Source organism: Pteropus medius, unplaced genomic scaffold (genome assembly GCF_902729225.1).
Source record: "Pteropus medius unplaced genomic scaffold, Ma_sr-lr_union100, whole genome shotgun sequence".
Taxonomy (NCBI): Eukaryota; Metazoa; Chordata; class Mammalia; order Chiroptera; family Pteropodidae; genus Pteropus; species Pteropus medius.
In genome coordinates, this window is record NW_024346692.1 from 3,347,344 (window position 1) to 3,353,343 (window position 6,000).

A 6,000-nucleotide genomic window follows, 5' to 3' on the forward strand; every position below is an offset into this window, starting at 1 on the left:
GGAGAGGGTCAAGGGACCAGAGTGGTAGAATGAGAGAGGTAGGGAAAAATACGCTTATAAAGGAGGGAAAAATAAAGGTATATATGTATGCACGTGTATGTAGAGTTTGAGCTCCAGAATATTCAGTGACTACCCCTTCATATTTAGCAGTCATTTATAAAACTAACTAATACATGTTATGAAAAGAAACATACTCCAGAAGTAAATGATTATATACTTGATTTTTTGGGCCACATGCATCAGTTACCTAGTAAAAGTATTACTATGAAGTTTAAAATCATATCTCCAATATTCATCTCTGTCAACAATTTGCATCTAAAATTTAAAAAATTCAAAATATCTTTTTTGATTTCATTTATTTTTTAATTTGTTCATCAAATATTTATTACCTTCACTTTTTCTCCAATGTTTACTTAAACACATACAGGATCTGGGAAAATTAATTCTTCCTCTTGTGGGGCAACAGGGTCACGGAGCAAAGCAGTACCTGGGCATAGAGGTGAGAAGTATGGTGCTGCCTCTTATGGATCCAGCATGTCCCTGAGGTAGACTTCCCTGGAAGGTCAGCTCTAGGAGTCAGATCTTCAGACGAATGTGTAGTTGAACAGAAGCATCCTGGACAAGCTTTAGTCCCAGCACATCAAAAGCAACATGTTCAAAACCTGATTTTTTTTTTAATCTTTCTTGCCTCTCTGCAATTTCTTCTGCTCACATATTTATTTCTCTTGTGACAGTATCACCATCTTCTCAGTAAGTGTTTTCCTGAGTACTTGCTAAATTGTGACCCATTAATGGGTTGTAAAATCAATGTAGTGGGTTGCGACCAGCATTTAAAAACAAATCAGAATTGAAAATATAAGAGTACGTTGCATATAGTAAAGCTAAATATTGTTTCACGAAACTTCAGTCTCAGTTATACAAAGGTGTGTATGTATGTGTGGTGTGTGTATGTTTGTATACTGGGTCTCAAAGTAAAATGCTGCTTATGTGGATCACAGTCAAAAAATTTTTGAAAGCTGCTGCTCTCTGTCATCCAGCAGAGAAAAGTTGGGATCACTTGAACTTTCTCTTTCTGATGAGATATATTTCCTTTCCATGCTTTTCACTGCTGCCTCCATTCAAGTCTCCCTTGTTTTAGTGGGATTTATTGCCATAATCTCCTAAACTGGTCTTTGTCTCCAGTAGTGCCTTTCTCACACTCTCCTTCACTTACCTGCTGGAGCCATCCTTCTGACATGCATGACCTGGCCCCAGCCCTCCTCACTCGCTCTATCTCCTTTTACTATTTCTCATACAGCTCATCTATCAGTCATACTGAAAGAATTCCAGTGCTCTGAATACTCTTTCTTGCCTCTGTGCCTAAGCTCACATTGTTATCTGGCAGGAATGCTTTTGCATTTTTCTTATCCCTTGTTGCTGTTCATTTAATTCTTACTCTTCCTGTAGGGCTTAGCTCAAAGCCGTTGCTTCTGAAAAACAGCCCGTTGTCCCTCAGTCTGGTTTCCCTGATCTTCTTTTGCTCCAAAATTACTTTGTCCACCTCCTCAAATGTATTAAAGTGAGTCTGAATTTCAGTCCACAACCTAAGAAAACAAAAAGTATAACTTTTTATTATAGTTCAATTTATATATTCTGCCAAAATGATGGACACTTAATGTTGGTCAGTTTGAGGTTTATCCTCCTTTTCCTGGAGTCAAGGTTGAGTTTCAGGGGCCTCACATGGTGCTAAGGCTTGGATAGGGGGTCAGGTCGGATAGGGGAGTATATGAATCTTGATGTCTTCTATCAAACATCTGTCACTCATGTTGTGGGTTGAACTGTGCCCCTCAAAAGGCGTGTTGAAGTCCCGATCCCCAGAACCTGTGAATGCGACCTTTTTTGGAAATGGGATCTTTGCAGCCATAATCAAGTGAAGATGAAAGCATACTGGATTGGAGTGAGCTCTAAACCTGATGACTGGCATCCTTATAAGGAGAGAGAGATTTGAAGACACAGAGGAGACAGAGAGAAGAGGGCAATGTGAAAATGGAGGCAGAGATTGGAGTGATGTGTCTACAAGCCAAAGGATGCCAAGGACTGCCAGCATCTACCAGAAGCTAGGGGAGAACAAGGAACAGAGGGAGCGTGGCCCTGCAGGCTCCTTGATTTTGGACTTCTGGCTCCAAAACTGTGAGAGAATACATTTCTGTTGTTTTAAGGTATTTGTAGTGTCTCATTGTGAAAATCCTTGGAAACTAATCTACTCCATCATCTATGTGGCCCCTCTAGGCAACCCTGCTGCTACCATGCCTTGCTGAGTAGGAAATCTTTTGGGTTTCTCTTGTTCTGTGTAGATTTGTTATACAAGGTCTCTCTTCTCCCTTCCCTGAATTTCAATTTAGAGCAGTTACTTAAAAAATAATATCCTGCCACATAATTAACACACTTTCCTGTAGTCCATGATTTACTTGAGATTTACTTTAAGGTGAGAGATATCTTTTTGACTTCATATCTGAAGTACCCAACCCATAATGTGTGTTTAATAAATGAATCTGGTTGACAATGTGTCTGAAGGAGAGAAAAATGAGCTAAGGTTCTCAAACATCTGTGTGTCAACACCCTTTGTAATACCAGAATTTCTGAAAACATACTTAAAGGAATTAAAACATAAAAAGTTGTTTAAAATAAGCAAATTGGGAAAACTAAGAAAAAATGTTCCTTGTTATCACACTATTTACTAGCTGCCATAGAAATGTATTGCCTCACAGTTCTGGAGGCCAGAAATCCAGACGGGCCGTGCTCCGTCTGAAACTTGTAGGAGGCACCTTCCTTTTTCTATTCCTAACTTCCGATGGTGTGCTAACCATCTTTGGTGTTCCTTGACTTGCAGCTGCATAACTCCAGTCTTTCCCTTCATCGCATAGTGTTCTCCCTATATGCCTCTGTCTTTTTCTTTATAAGTACACCAGTCAAATTGGATTAGAAGTCTACCCTAGTCCACTATGACCTCATGTGAACTAATTACCTCTACAATGACCTTTTTCCAAATAAGGTCACATTCTGAGGTACTAGGGGTTAGTACCTCAACATATTCAACATATATTTTTTGGGAGGGTGGACACAAACCATAATATCATCTTTTCTTTAAGATGGCATTGAAGTACATGAAGGAGGGTAATTGCTTACCTGACTGTGGGTCACTATGTTTTGCATCTTGCTTGTCTCTGCTGTGGGGTAGTTGTTCTGAGGTGCTTGTGAGACTGAGTATTACAGTACGACTTTTTCTATTCTTGTTCCAGTAATGTCCACCACTGAAGTGTGATACTGTTGGAACCCAAGATCCATTCTTTTCTGCTTTGTTGAGACACACCAAATTTCCTAGTTTTCCTTTGAGAGCATGTGGGAAATTTGTGGTCCAATTTCTCAATCCTGTCTCCATCATCAGGGACTGAGGGTGTACAGGAGAGCTGAGTTCTGGCTTTCCCCTTGCCTAACATGATGTGCCACTGAGGTTATATTACTGTAGCCACTCGCAGATAATGGGTAATGAATGCATAAAGCAGCCTCTTCCTAGAGTCATAAATAGGAGGCAGAGTGAAAACCTCTCTGTTCTTAGGTTCTTACATTTCTAATTGTAGATTTCTCTGCCTTTCCCTGCACCAGGTCATGAGAAAGGTTGGATTAGGTAAAGAAAATAATAAAGGCCTCTGATATTTGCCTTCTTTTTCTGTCTTCCAAATTCTTTCTCCAATCCCTTGGACTGAAAGAGGTGGAACTTTTGTTTCCTCTGTGTCAAATAGGCTTTCTACCTTAGGGCTATAAGCCATATTGCCAGATCGTCATGGAAGAAGGTATATGCCCTTTTCAGTTTGGAAGGAGCCCTAGGATTTGAGTCCTCCAGATGTGAATTTTGTGTGGGAGCATTGATATGTCTTTGAATTGGGATAACCAAGATTACCAATAGATTGAGTTTAATATTACAAAAAACATTATCTATGTGCTCGTAAATTGAACTACAGTGTATAAATTAAGAGATTAGTCTTTAGAGTGAGGCTGCCTGAGTTCCAATCTCAGTTCTGCCTCTTAACTGTTTAAAATTGGGAAAATTATTTAATCTTTATGAGTCTCTGTTTCCTGGCCTCGAAAATAGGCATAATAACAATAGCTCCCTTAAGGGTTATTGTGAAGATTAAAAGAAGTAGTGAAGCATTTAACAACACCTGATATATAGTGATTACTCAGTAAATATTGGCCAATATTACTAATAGCATTTATTTGGCATCGCCTACTTTGCTATTATGCTATCCTTGTGCTTTTTTACTCACAGAAAATTGTAGTCGTCTCTATGGCATTTCATCTTATAAGTCATTACCTGTCACACAACAGATATATCCTTAATTTTAAAACAGATGCATTTCACACTTGGATTACAAATTTTCGATATGTCTGTGGAAGGTTTACAGCTCATGAACGTGTGGTAAAGGACTGACAGAACCACTGATCCAGTGTTGAATAACCCCATGCCCAAGCACAGCCATGAACTTTTTTAAGAGGACAAATGTTTAGCCTCATAAATGCTAAAACAGACATGACAGCATTCACTTTTGTTTGTTTGTTTTATTTTAAAGTAGTGGTTTTTTTTTTGTATTCTAAATTTGTAGGAAAAATGACATTGTAGGACAGTTTTCATCTTTCTATGTGATGTATGTGTCAATATAAAATAAATATAATGGAATATTTTATGGAATATGGCTTATCTTGCTGGTGGAAAGATGATGTTTTAAAATGTCTGATTTTTAATTCACACTGCTATATAGAAAACCTCTGATGATTTATTGATTTCGAGAGTAAGAGGTCAACTGAGAGAGAAAATTCTATAAGGACAGAAAACTACTATAGCCAAATTTATATTTAGCTTTTTACTTTTGACAAAGGATTTACTTTATTAGTAATATTACATGGGACTCCACCCACCAAACATTCTTGTAGTGCATTTTGGAGAGTAATGGAAACTAATTCATAAGAGTTGTCCATCTACCTTGTGCTATTAAATTCTTATTGAAATATAACTAAGACTACCAGTTTTCTTTCTGAAAATTATAGGGTTTGGAAATTATCGAAGTGAGAATTAGTGAGGTTCTGCTCTATTTAACTCCTTTTCCCTTATAGCTTAAAAGCCATTAGTTTGTTCTGTCTTCTTGACTAATGAAAATAATTGATTCCTTTTCTTTTTACATTATCCATTTATGTATTTTTGTCCATTAAGCTTTCCCTTTTAAAGTGATGTTTTCAAGAAATGCCATATAAATGAGCTGTGAGTAGAGGTTCCTGGTTATACTAATACGAAAGGGTATGTAACCTCATTTCTGGGTCATTAAGCCAGTTGGTGGAATTGGAATTAGACAAACAGAGCTTTTCCATTTCTAACTTTAGTATTCTATCAGCTTGGAGTAAAATGCTTTGCTCAGTGCTTTTCATTTTCCTACTTACCCACTAATTACTTGAGTCTGTTCTTTATGGATTTTTAGAGCAGGAAGTATCAGTTGAAACCATGTAGCACAATTTCATCATCTTACAGATGGCCCTAGATGGTTAAGTTCTTTCCAGCCCCAGGTTTTCCCACATGCCTGAAACACTTTCCTCCTCATTCTTTATGTGACCGTCACCTTCGTATCCTTCAGGTCTTAGCTGAAAGCTTAAATGTTAAATGTCACCACTTTAAAGAGACCTTCTCTGACTCTCCTATCTGGAGAGGATCTTTGTCCTTCCCCTATCACAGTACCTAATTAATTTTCTTCCCTGCGCCTAACCATATGAGTCACGATGTGCTGTGTTCTTCCTCATTCATTTTCTGCCTTTTCTGCTACACTGTAAGATTCATAAAGGAAAGACTGGTGTTCGCCCAGTGCTCACGGCCTAGCGAGGTGCCTGATGCTCTGTAGGCACTTGATATACACACATATACACATACACCTAATATAAAGCAGCAACATTTTTTCCTAAAATTCTCGGTCATGTGAT